Genomic DNA, 14,354 nt, shown 5'->3' on the forward strand with positions numbered 1-14,354 from the left:
AAAATAAATAAACGTTGAAAAAAAAAAAAAAGCTTGAGAAGCACCTAATTAGACAACCAGGAAGGAGTTAATGGGATTGTTTTAGAAATTTCAGAAGAGGGAACTGTATGAGAAGTGTGTGGTTGTGGAAGACATTGCTAATCAGTCATACAGCTCTCTATTGCTTAACCCATGTGGTTCAAAAGTTCTTCTTAACACAGATGTCTGGAATTGATATAAAATTTCTATCTCTGCCTATAATAATATGGCTTGACATGACATCTTGTTAATTTGACATTTCAAATACTTATATGGACCTTGATCAGTGTATGTCTATGGTAGAGTTTATTCTGTTCTACCAAAAAGAGTATTCATTGAACTATGCATGGTATTTGCAGTCTTATGTTGCCATTTTACATGTTATTTGTTCAATATCACTCACCAAGTGTTTCTTCACTACAGAGGAAGTGGCTGGTTCTGGAGTGGGTGGGTTGTAATTAAAATGTAATATGGTTTCTGACTGAGACAAGTACTCTTTTTACTCTCTCTTTTTCCTTATTTTTAATACTCCTTCTCCTTCACACACATTTTATTCTTTGTGCTCCTTGGTGCCTGTTATAAAAACCTCTAAGGCATTGCAAAGAGACTTGATTTAGTAAGATAAGATGACTCAGGGCTGGGGTGCTTGGGAGGCTCAGTCGGTTAAGCATCCGACTTCAGCTCAGGTCATGATCTCACGGTTTGTGAGTTTGAGCCCTGCATCGGGCTCTGTGCTGACAGCTCAGAGCCTGGAGCCTGCTTCGGATTCTGTGTCTCCCTCTCTCTGTTCCCCCACCACTCACACTCTGTCTCTCTCTCGCTCTCTCAAAAATAAAGATTAAAAAAAAATATATATATATGGCTCAGGGTCTGGTTCCCAAGGAGAAGCAGCTCCAGTCACAGCATCCAGGAGGGTGGGTACATTGAGTCTGATCTGGGCTAGAGACATCCATTCTGATTTGATGACTTCGGACCCAAAGCTCTGTAAGTCTTTCTGATGCTTCTATTGGACAGGTGGCAGATTCTTGGTACAAAGACTTGAGTCAGGAGGGCTAAGCCAATTCCTTTTCCATGACTCTTCCAGGTGGAGGCTCTGACAGGTAGTGGCAAAGTTCCACTTTAGACACCTGGAGTGCAGTGCAGAGGTTCACAACTGGATTCTGGCTTCATACAGAAATCTTTTAAAAAGACAGGAAATATGTGGCTTTGGGAGACTCATGGTAAGGATGCTGACCTGGGTACAGATAGATGCCAAAGCAGGAACTCACCTTTTGCTAATACAAGAAACCACCCTTATTCTAGATTGATTCCAGACTCCACTTGCCTGTCTTAACATATTAAGACTAGGACAGGGTCTAGATAAGGACAAGGGAGAAGTGGTTGAAATTTGAAGTTGTTTAGTAACTAATCTGAGAGCACATGAGAGAGAATTCTAGAACTCATAGATGGCAGATCAAGGAGGGAGCAGAAGCCCAATCAGCTAGTCTTGCCAGTGTGTCTGATGAGTGTTTACTCTGCATTTCCTGCCCAACTCTAGTATAATGTAATGTTTCCATAGGAATAGATTACTTCAGAGTTTTGCATATATCTTAAAAAAACGCCAACTTTTCCAACTTGAAATATGATATAGTTAAACTTCTTACCATTAGGTGGCAATGTTGGTCTACAATCACAACCTCCAAAGCCTGAAACTACATTTTTCTTCACAGAAATTATAGGTAGTAAAATCAGAGCTCTTTGGCAATAATGGGCATTTTTTTTCCTAACATGAATATTTCCAGAAGATTTTAGCATAGCAAACTATATGCCAGTCTAAAATTAAAGCGTGATCAAATAAAATTTAATATGCAAATTTAATGGATACAGCAACAAGATAAATTGAAGCATTTTAGTATTTCTTAATTTCGGAAAGCTCACCAATGCAATAATGACAATTACATTACAAGAAGCTTTTTACCAATCTGTGAGCTATGTATTAGAGGTAAGCACACACAAAAAAGGAGCGAGCAGCATTTATATTGAAATTCACTTTATATTTTTATTAAAAAATATCCATTGCTTTAAAAAGTTCGGAAACTATTGATATGTTTTAACAGTGTTGGAAGTATGCCTGGCTAAAACACTGTCAATGTGGTTAATATTCTACCTTATGACTACAGAAATTGTATTATGGGATGCCTTTGTTTATAGACCGTTCAGAATATAAAATACCAAACAACAGGCCTATAGACTCAAAAGAAAAGGTTGCTATTCCCTGGACTAGTTTATCTCTAGGTGAAGGAAGAAAGCAGGAAATTCACGGAAAGGAAATTGGAGCACATAGAAAATGCAAAAAGGTTCCAGAGATCGTCTAATTCACCCCTCCTCGTTTTACAAGTACAGAAATGATGATGAGGCAACACTACAGTTGGTGAGGGTATAGAGTGTCAGGAACTTGGAGTCGCAGTGGGAATTTTTACCTTATGTTGGAGAGCCATGTGCTAATATCTTCTAAAGCCAGGGTCAGGCTGATCTAAAAGCCAGCAATTTCATTGTTAGGTATAGTCACTACAGAAAATTGGCCACGTATGCACCATAAGACATGTCAAAGAATGCTTATAATAGTTAAAGGTTGGAAACAACCTAAATGTCCATCAAAAGGAAGCCAGATACATGAATTGGAATATAGCCCCATAATGGAATACCATACAACATGCTTGAATAGTAACAGATACCAACACTTAACCTAGTGTTTAGTTTGTGCTGGCACTGTTCAAGTACTTTCTAGATTTCAGTGCATTTAATCTTCGTGATAGCTTGTAAGTTAGGTTCCACTATGTGTTCTGTTTGAAAGATGAGGAAAGGGAGGCACAGAGAGTGTAAGTAATTTGCCCAAGGCCCACAGGAAGGGAGTGGTATAACTGCTCTTTGAACCCGGACAGTGAGGCTTCAGGGCTCCTGCTCTTCACCCTTGCATTCATGAGCCGACTTTCATGTGCACAAAATATCACCTATACAAAATTTACAAACACACAACACAATACTCAGTAGTGTGCATGGATCTGCACCTCTGATGTCACAGTTTAATAACAGGCATGGGAATATTCGATAGCAGAAATCGGAACAGCATTTACACTTGTGGGGCTGGAGAGAATGAGACGGGGGTGGGGGGAGAGTGAAAAATTCAGAGGACTTCAACAGTCCGTGATGTTTTATATTTTTAAAAACAATCTGAAAGACATACGTTCAAATGTTAAGATCTGATGAACCTAGGTACAAATACATGTATTCTGTCTATAATTTTTGGTATATGTGAACTATTTCAAATGGAAGAGACAAGAGGAGAAGAGGTGAGTATGAATTCACACAGTTAGTTTAGTGACAAAGCCTGGACTTTTGACCCTTGGTTCAGTGTTTATTTCACTGTGAGGTTGCCCTTGATTGCTCTCTACACAGACCAAGTTGAGTGCTTTATGGGGTTCTACTTGGTGATAACATGTCTGTTACCTGTATGTTTCCACTTTAAGCTAGTCAGACTGCATATTGAGTAAATTCGAGACAATACCTTCTAGAATTACATTTCATGTCTGGCTCTTGGTTTCCTGATGAGTTAGAGGTGAAAGAATGCATTTTTAACCAATGTATTCCTTTGGGGTTCTGAAAATAGCAATTTACCACAAAATTACTCATCGGCCTGACAATGTTGGCCCTTAAAAAGAGTTGATATTGGATTTCTTGTCAGATTGCCAATTTCTCTTTTTAGTTAGATTCATTTTTGTTTTATCTGGGTTGAGCTTTAGCTAGTTGGATGTGGTCCAAAAAGCTACTTGAGTTAGTTCTTTAGAGATCATGGAGCCTGTTTCCTGGGTTTGTCACAAAGATTGATGATGCCCAGGAGCACAGTACCGTTATGGCACCAAAATCCATGATGTTCCATGCTTTCCTTCAGTGGTCTCATTGCTTTCTCTCTGCAGAAAGGGGGACCAATGAGCCAGCCACTCAGGGCACAAGGGATGAACATTTGCCTACCATTATCAGGAGTCTCTAGAACACAGATGTATTTTTTGTCCATTCATTTTTGAATGTAATAAGTCACTGTCCCTAGTTCCTTCATTTGCCAAAATTACTGATAATAAATAGATTTATATTACAGATATTTCCATTGTTCCATTCAGATATAATTTCAAAATGCCCAAAGAGCACAAAATATATAAAATTACTACGGAAGCATACCACAATAACGTAATATGAAATTTACTTCAATTATATTTCTTTTATTTTTATATCTAAAATAATTGGGCATTCGAAACTTTTTGATTAAAGAGAGGCAAGACTCTTTGGTGACAGAAAACTGAGAGTTGTTTTTCACTGAACTGCAATAATGGTTATTTCCTCCCTTTTTAGAAATTCTTTTTTCACATTTTGGTACTAAATCTCTTAACATAGACCTCTTGGTTTAACACCAGTGACCTAGTTTCATTTCTATCTCTTACCTGGCGAGGGAGACTGCTCTTCTGGCCTCCATGCCAAACCAGAAAGACTTTGCTTCTTTGCAGCTCAGAAAGGATGGTCAAAAATAAATCACAAAGGATCTAAAAATACATAATATAGGGCTCCTGGGTGGCTCAGTCGGTTAAACGTCCAACTTCGGCTCAGGTCATGATCTCACGGTCCGTGAGTTCGAGCCCCGCGTCGGGCTCTGTGCTGACAGCTCAGAGCCTGGAGCCTATTTCCGATTCTGCGTCTCCCTCTCTCTCTGACCCTCCCCTGTTCATGCTCTGTCTCTCTCTGTCTCAAAAATAAATAAACGTTAAAAAAATTAAAAAAAAATACATAATATAGCTTAACCATATTTCAAACACTTATCTGCAATCAAATATAGTATGCCAAAGGTATTGACCATGTGGATTGAGAGTTTGCTGAGTCCGGTTAAGATCACGCTCTTCAAATTAAATGGTCCTTGAGAACAGGAAGCCATAACTAAATCACTTAGTTGAGCTGTAAATAGGTTTGTGGACAAAGGAAATAAGTAAATATCACTTATTTGAACTTTCAAAAATTTATCATAAGGATGCTTACTATTGTTTCAATTATATATGACGTTTAGAGTAAGATCATACAACAAGTGGTAAGTTTAAATAGATTCTTGGCTTACTGATCCTGATAGGACCAGTTACACCTAACATGTTTAAATATGATCTTAAAATCAATGGATGAGCTTCAGTATAGATAAGTTCCACTGGAGTACCCCAAGTAAAATAATTCAAATTATAATTTTTAAGTAATTGGCTTTAAGCAATCAAATACAGTAAAGAATACAGTAAAGGCCTAGATAAGGAGTTTTGTAGCCTGTAATGTTCCAGGCAGTACTTACAAAAAAAATCACGAAAAGTTTGGGTTTTGTTAGGAAGTTTTAAGAAGAAATTTTCCTGCCTTTGTAGAAAATCATGAGCATCCAAACTTAGGAAATTGTGTGCTCTTCTGTTTAATGAACCCCGAATATATTTTATTAGAGCTGGGTGGGGTCTGGAGAATGAGTGGAAAGGTGACACATGGATTAATGGTGGTGCGGGAGAGAACACAGGACTCCAGTACAGAAAGACAAAGGCTGGGAGAAATGGCTTAAAAAAAAACAGCAACAGCAACAGTAAAGATACCTAGGGGCGCCTGGGTGGCGCAGTCGGTTAAGCGTCCGACTTCAGCCAGGTCACGATCTCGCGGTCCGGGAGTTCGAGCCCCGCGTCAGGCTCTGGGCTGATGGCTCAGAGCCTGGAGCCAGTTTCCGATTCTGTGTCTCCCTCTCTCTCTGCCCCTCCCCCGTTCATGCTCTGTCTCCCTCTGTCCCAAAAATAAATAAACATTGAAAAAAAAAATTAAAAAAAAAAAAAAGATACCTAGATGACTATTAAGAGAATGGAAAGACTTAACATTGACTAATTCATCTATAAAGTGCCTTCAGAAGCTGATTATTCCCCTACTTGTCTCTGAGGACTAAGAGAAAAGGAATATCTAGTCTTACTGTGGAAAGAGGCCTCAAAGCTCATCATCTACTCCTAAAGCCAAACGTAAGAAAAACAGAGAGATCCAGCAGCTTCGGATTTTGCTTCACTGATTGGACTTCCCTGAGTGCTGCACTTGTAAGACACATGACAACATGGTACCAAAGGAAGGCTATTCTCATTGGGGAACAAATGATCCTTAGAAGTGTAATTTAAGCAGAATGTTGAGGCAAAGAAAAAATATTTCTGAGCTGAGAAAGGTCAGGTGGGATAATGAGGGCAACTGTTTCCAGGGCAGTCTGTTCAAACTTCCTTGGTTATGACCCATGATAAATAACCCATATAACATGCATTTTGATTGCGATCTAGAAAACACATAGCTGTAACAAACCTTTCAGAAAAGAAGACTTCCCCTTATAACGTGCAATGTACTCAAGGACTTTCTCTTTTATCTATTCTATTTTAGTTCTTTTGAAAAAATGCTTGTTGCAAATTACTAAATTGATATCGTGATTAATTAATGGACCACCACTGGCAATTTGGAAAAAAAATAAGCTCTCTTTCAGAGAATAAGTAGGATTGCTTGGAAGAGGAACGAACTCACTTTAAACTAGGCAGAGATGAGGAAAATCACGTAATGGGAAAGGGGAGGGAAACATGTGTAATGGTGGAGGTTCTGGAAGTCTCTTCATACAAAACATTAAGAGTATAACTCCTCACAGTGCTGTCACTAGGAATGAAAAATAGCTTATTTGGAGTGGTTGCCTGTTATTTCTTGAGAGCAAACTGTGATAATGAATCACCTTGTTGCCAGATGGTTCCATCATTTTTAAAAAGTGATATATGAATGTCAACCTCATTTGCAGGAGTTGCTTCTAGTTTTTAGAAGATTTTCTTTCAGCACATTCAGAGAAATAGTGAGTCTTTTTCTAGATCACCTAGAAGTGGCAAGAATGTTTGTAATGTTTTGTAAGGTGCCTTGAATCTCCTCAGAACTAGGGTTTCTCAGATTTTATTTTTCTCTTCAAGAGAAGGCAGTAATTGTGGAAATGAAGGCTCCTACTAACTTTAGAAGCATTAGGCACTGTTTGGCACACTGTCACGCCATATTAGGAACTAACATGTTTCTAGTATCATGTTTTTTTTTTTTAATGTTTTATTTATTTTAGAGAGAGAGAGACAGACAGACAGATGAGAGCAGGGGAGGGACAGAGACTGAATCTGAAATGGGCTCCAGGCTCCGAGCTGTCAGCACAGAGCCCGACGCGGGGCTCGAACTCATGAGTGGTGAGATCGTGACCTGAGTCGAAGTCGGACGCTTTACTGACTGCGCCACTGAGGTGCCCCTCTAGTATCATAGTCTTGATGCCAACCCTGGAAAAACAAACACAACAGAATATTCCAATAACAAGCCTGGAAAGGATATTCCAATGTCAAGTTAACTATTGTTCAGCTCATCTGAGTAATATCTAATGGAATAATATCTAAGCACTTTCAAAAGCCTCAAGGAATTAAAAATTTATCACCTCTTTTAAGTTGATGACTGTGTTCTCTGACAGCCATCTCATTTCTGTTGGAATGTTTTTCAAATTCTTGTAATGACTTTTGATTAAAGGTCTGTAGCAAATTTATTGAAATCGAATTATCAGCTTCCCCTCACAAAACTGGATTATTTGTGTATTGTGGGTTCAGATGCAAGCAGAGGATAGTAACGGCTTAGAAGAATTCAGGAACTGTCGTTTAAACATGATTGATCTCTACTTCTCATGCTGAAGTCCGGATAGAAGCAGGACAGGCCTGCCATGACATTTCTCAGAGAAGTTCCCCGGGATACTAGCTTCTATCTGGATGTCTCAACAGATCTGCCTTTCATCCTGTAGGTCTCCTCTCCCAAGATCGCCTCATGGTCTGAGATGGCTAATTCAGCTTCTGCCATCCTATTTACACATTAGGCATCTGGAATGAGAAAGGGGGAGGGCATTTCTTTCCTTTAGGACACTTTTCCGTTTCCACTCACATCTCACTGGCAAAAACTTAGTTGTGTGGTTACACCTAAAAGCAGGAGAGGCCGACACGGCATAGTCTTTATATTAATATATAATATTACATACATGATATATTCCGTATAAAATATATGTAAAATAATAATATAACATATCATATACAATACATAATAATATAAATATAAATAACATATAATAGTGTATAATATACATTATATATAATATTAAAGTCTAGCAGAAATACCTGTCTTCTTCTTTTAGCAATGGAACCCCTGAATTTATATATATCTCATATTTGGAATATCTGCCCAAATAAATCTGTTGTTTCTTGAGACCATTATGTACTCATGAGTTATCCTGCTCCCAGCCTATCTTTTTTTTTTTTTTTTTTTTTTTTTTTAAGGTGATATCTGAATGTCAACCCTACTTCCAGGGCTTTCTCTTCTAGTTTTAGAGAATTTCCTTTCAACATATTCAGAGAAATAGTGAATCTTTTACTAGATCACAGATGAACGGCATGAACATTTTACAAAGTGTGTTGCATTTACTCAGAAGTAGGATTTCTGCTAGACTTTAACTCTGAGCTGGGGGAAGGAAAAAAAAAAAAACCTGTTGGTTCCTTGGGTGCTCCCCAAGGCTATAGTAGGCCCTCAAAGGAAACAACCAAGTTGAACATGGGGAAGGCTGGATCCTAGACCTGGAGTCCCTAGCCTCTAAAAGAGTCTCATGCCCCAAGTAGTGCACTGAGACCGCACACGTTAGGGTCTTGCCACCACAGCATCGGGCATGGGAGCAAGCCTGAAGAATGTCTGAGACAAGTCTCTTACAATGGACAAGCACCCTAAGTTCCTGTCTGAGAAACTATATCTTCTACTTGCGCACAGGTTTCTAGACCCTCTCTTGTACTCAAGGACTTTGTTGTTACAATCATCTCCCCCTTGCCCCCCCCCCCATCATGCTTTACCATCCCCTCACCTCCTGTGGATTGTCCCCTTCAATGTGCAATGGCTCAAATCTTAAAAGAACATCTACCTGATGCTTGGCCCTGTATCTGCTTCCAGCCAACACTGCATTCTGCTCTCCTTGACTGTAAAACTTCTGTAGAATTTGTCTTTGCCAACGGAGAGAGTTCCTCTCTCTCTGTTCTTCCTTGAACCTGACACGATGAAGTTTTGCTGCTATCACTCCACTGAAATCTCTTGTCAAGGTGACCAAATATCAATGACCCCTGCTTTGCCAAATCTCGTGGTCAGTCCTGAGTCCAAAACTCACCAGATCTCTCAGTGGTGTTAGGTAGAAATGATCACTTCCTTTCTGGAAATGCTTTTCTTCACTTGCCTTTCGAGATACTTGGCTTCCAGTCACTTCTCTGACTGGATTTCCATCTCCCTTGGTTCCCCTCCTCATTGAATCTTTAAAGGCCAAAGTGTCCCGTGGCCACCATAATCACTCCCTAAGTGAGCTCATATATCCCATAGCATTTTACAACATCTATGTGCTGAAAACTCCCAAATTTGTATCTGCAGCCTCTCCTCCGAACTCCAGACTTGTATAGCGAACTGGGCACATGGTATTTTCTTTGCTAAATGTACTTTAATAAGAAATATAAATTTTGGTCTTTGTTTCTGGTTCCTGGCCCAAGCTCCTAAAACCGTTGTAGTTCCCTAAGTGATAAGAGCTATAGGAATATCTTTTTAAGATTTGGTTTTTGTCACTGACTCCTGAAGCCAGCTCCAGAGTGAAAAAATTTTAAAAAGCATTTTTTTTTTTTGTTTTGCATAACATGCCTCTTTCAACCACATCTGAGTTTCTGTTGACGAGGTAACTTTTGGAAAGCCCCTAAGGATGGGGGCTGGTTGCCAGGGGAATAAACCATGGGATTAGATAATTGGAACTTTCAGCCCTACCCCCTGACCTTGGGAAGGGGAGAGGGACTGCTGGTTGAGTCAATCACTAACACCCAATGATCTAATCCATTAGGCTTATGTAATGAGACTCCAATAAAAAATCCTTAACCCAAGAGGTTTGGAGGGCTTCTGACTTGCTAAACACATTGAGGTACCGGGAGGGTAGTGCCCTCAGAGTTATGGAAGCTCCTTACCCCTTCCCACATTCCTTGCCCTATGAATATCTTCCATGTGCCTGGTCCTGAGTTGTATCATTTATGATAAATCAGTAAGAAAAAGTAAACTCTGGCTCTGGCTCCTGTGAGCCATTCTAGAAAATTATAGAACACGAGGAGGGGGACATGATTTATAACTAGTTGGCTAGTAGCACATGTGACAACATGAGACTTGTGACTGGGCGTATGAAATGTGTGTGAGGGCAGTTTCGGGGGACTGAGCCCTTAACCTATGGGGTCTGTACTCTCCAGGCAGTTAGTGTCAGAACTGAGTTAAGTGTCAGAACTGAGTTAAATGTCAATTCTGCAAATTGAATTGTTTTGTTTGGAAGAAGCTATACATCTAGTGCCAGAAGCATTGTTGTGCAAGCTGGTGATCTTGTTTGTTTGTTTATAGTGAGAATTTGATGTGTCCTAGGCAGAACTCATGACTTTTTTCTCAAGCCTGTTTCTTTCCCTGTCCTATGTCAGAAAATGACACTACCATTGACCCAGTTCCTCTGGTGAAAAACTTTGAGTCTTATTTTCTTGACTCTTAATCTCATACCTGTTATCTAAGCTGTCAGTGAATGTTGTGAGCTCAACCTTCAAGATATACCCCGAGTGTGAGGGTAATCTGTCACATCCATTGCTCATCTAAACTACCGTCTTTCACCTAGATTCCTACGGTAGCCTGTACCCAGCATCTAATTCCACTTTTACTCTTCTTACCTCAACAGTCCATTTCCACGGAGTTGCCACTGTGATCTTTCAGAAGCAAAATCAGATACAAAAAAAAAAAAAAACCTAAGGCTTCCTTTTAGGATATTGTTTCCCCTTTCTTGAACCTCATAGTGATTACTTAGTTCCATCATTGAGAACGAATTTTTCTACTTCTGTTTTCAAGATGCTCTCCAACTTTCTTTATGACCTTTGCCTTGGGATTCAACGGAATTTTCTCTTTTCTGGTTCAAACACGTGCCATGTTTATTTTTTCTTCCAAACCTTGGCTTACCACTCAGATTGCACCTTTCCATTCTATCCAAATCTAACCCTGCCCCTGGCGTCTTCATGAGTCTCTTCATCCTAATCCTAGTACTTTACCTATCATGAATCTCTCTCATCTCTGAGTACATTATGTCCAGTGCCTGATCATATTAGATAGCTGCTAGACTCCATTATTGATTGATGGATGGGTGATTAAGCTGAATATTTGAAAACAGTTTACATTAAATATGAATAAATGTTTGTTTGATTTTTGTTTCTCTTGTGGTTTTCCTCGACAAAGTAAAATGATAAAGTCAAAACAAATTTTAGTTTCATTTTCATAAAATTTACGTTATACAGAGCTATTTTTATCATTCAATTCTGAATATTACTAACTAAAGGAAAAAAAGAATAAGTCCCCTAAAGTTATATTTTGAAAGTTATTTTAATGTGACTATGGAAACAACCTGATTGTTAATATTCTAGTTTTCCTCTGCCCTATGTATGGCAGAAAATCTTTTTTACTTATTTTGGCTGGTATATTTTTGCACTTTATGTCGTATTCCTAATTTCCTTAAAAAAAAATTTTTTTTTAATTTAAGAGAGAGTGAGCAGGGGGCCCTGGGCCAGTTTCCATGTTGAGTCTGTTTTGAAGGTTACCTGCAGGCCAGGCAGAGACTGCAAGGTTGCTGACCCTACGTGCGGTAGCAGGAAACACTGGAAAAGTTCTTTCCCACGATGTCTCTCCAGCGCCCTCTGCTGAGAAAACTTAAGGTGGTGCTCTCAGACGAGGTGCTTAAGAGTGCTGTCCATTATTATAGAGCATATATTGAAGGGTGAATTGGAGCTGAGAGGCAATAAATTGATAACTGGCATAGTGTTTACATAAATATATATGTATCTGTCAAGGATAAATGTATTTGGGGGCTCTGTATGGGTACTCTGGCAAAAAGAATCCACATCAGGATAATGTACCAGTAATGGACAAATAAATATAATTAAATTACATTTTTCAAGGGGCTGGACAATAGATGTATTCAGATATATTATTTTTTCTATATTTTATAATTCTTTTCAGAATTGAGGGGTATCACACATATCGTAAATTGCACAAGTCATACATGTATATATTTTTTGTTTTTGTGCGTATACACACACATGAAACTACCACCCAGATCAAGATAGAAGTTTTCCACCACTTAGGTGGCTACCTCACTCCTCTTCTCAGTTAAAATCCTTCTACCCCCATCAGAGGTAATCACTAATTTGGCTTCTATTTCTAGTTCAGAAACTTTATGAAATTGGAACCATACGTAAGTACTCTCCTGTGTCTGGCTTCTTTTGCTTAATATGATATCTTTGAGATCACCCATCATGTTATATTCATATATGTGTGTGTATGTGTATTCATATATATTCATGTTATATTCATATATATGTGTGTGTATACATATTCATATATATTCATGTTATATTCATATATGTGTGTGTGTATATGTATATATATATATATACACACACACACACATATATATATATATATATATATATACACATACACACACACACATTTGTGTGTGTGTCCATTATATGACTACACCACATTTATTTTTCTATTCTGGACATTAGGATTGTTTCTAGCTTTTGGTTGCTATGAATAAAGCTGCTCTAAATGTGAGTTTTCTGGACATATGCACTCATATCTTTTAGGGGTATATACAGAAGTGGAATTGTTTGGTTATGGTGTTATAGTACTAAGTCATATTTCAGTAGATATTGCCAAACATTTTTTGAAAGGGTTTCAACCAATTTCCACTTCCACCAGTATTAGAGTTCCAGTTACTCCACATTGTTGCCAACACTTTGTATTGTCAGCCTCTTTTTAGCTATTCTTCTGGGTACTATTTCCAATAATTAAAATTAATTGGACCTGCACAATTATAGTTATCGATCTTTATAATTTTAATTATATTTTATAATTTTAATTGTGTTTACTTATATTTAATTATATTCATTATATAATAATTTTTAAAAAATTTTAACGTTTATTCATTTTTGAGAGACAGAGTATGAGCAGGGAAGGGGCAGAGAGAGAGGGAGGCACAGAATCCGAAGCAGGCTCCAGGCTCTGAGCTGTCAGCAGAGAGCCCCATGCGGGGCTCGAACTCACAAACTGTGAGATCATGACCTGAGCCGAAGTCGGACGCTCAACCGACTGAGCCACCCAGGCTCCCCTATTATATAATAATTTAATATATACTATATAATAACATAATATGATAATAAATTAATAATTTAATACATAGGATATATACTAAATAATATAATTTTAATTATATTTATAATTTTTAATTATATTTCCCATAAACACACAAAAAAATCTTGTTTCTCCCAAATATTATCTGAAATTCCAAAGTAAAAATAACAGCAATGGTCACTTTGTAAACAGGTTCTCAACTGACATATGCTTCCACATGGTATACAATTCTTCACTGCAAAACTTTACTATCATTCTGTAATAGTTTCCTAACACAGATAACACATATGATTCTGATTCCAAAATAATTATGATTATAAATTTTTATTTTGTCATATGGCAGGGGAAAAATTCTCGTTATGTGAGGATTTTTTCACTTGATTAGGCCCTCTAAAAGTAACTGGAATTTCTATGTAAACATTAAATACGTTTATACAGTAATCATATGGCATGGTGTTTAAGAATATAGGTCAGGAATCACGCTACTCTGTTGCGATTTTGATTCCGCTAGGATTTTGAATAAGAAAATGTTGTGTTTGTTTCCTAATTTAAAAAATGGTATCCATGATAACAATACCTAGTTCTATCAGCAAAGGCAGATTACTTAACCTCTCTGTGCCTCGGTGTTCTCAGCTGTAAACTGGGAATAAATAGGGTTATTGTGAAGAATTCATTAATACATATATCATAAGACACTTTGAATAGTGTCTGGCACTTAACAAATGCCATTTAAACGTTAGGTATTTATTATTACTGTAGAGAATTGAGGTTGAAGAGTTGTATAAAGACAGTAGTTCCAAACAGCAATCAACATATTCCTCAGTCCCAGTCAGACCCCCAATTTTTTGACGTTTATGTTTTTTTGATGTTTATTTATTCTGAGAGTGGGGAGAGGCGCAGAGAAAGAGGGAAAAAGAGAATCCCAAGCAGGCTCCCTGTTCAGCGCTCAGCGCAGTATATCTTACTGGAAAAGTCAGCAAAGTCATGTCATGGCTTTCAATTACTTTCCT

Source organism: Prionailurus viverrinus, chromosome B1 (genome assembly GCF_022837055.1).
Source record: "Prionailurus viverrinus isolate Anna chromosome B1, UM_Priviv_1.0, whole genome shotgun sequence".
Lineage (NCBI taxonomy): Eukaryota > Metazoa > Chordata > Mammalia > Carnivora > Felidae > Prionailurus > Prionailurus viverrinus.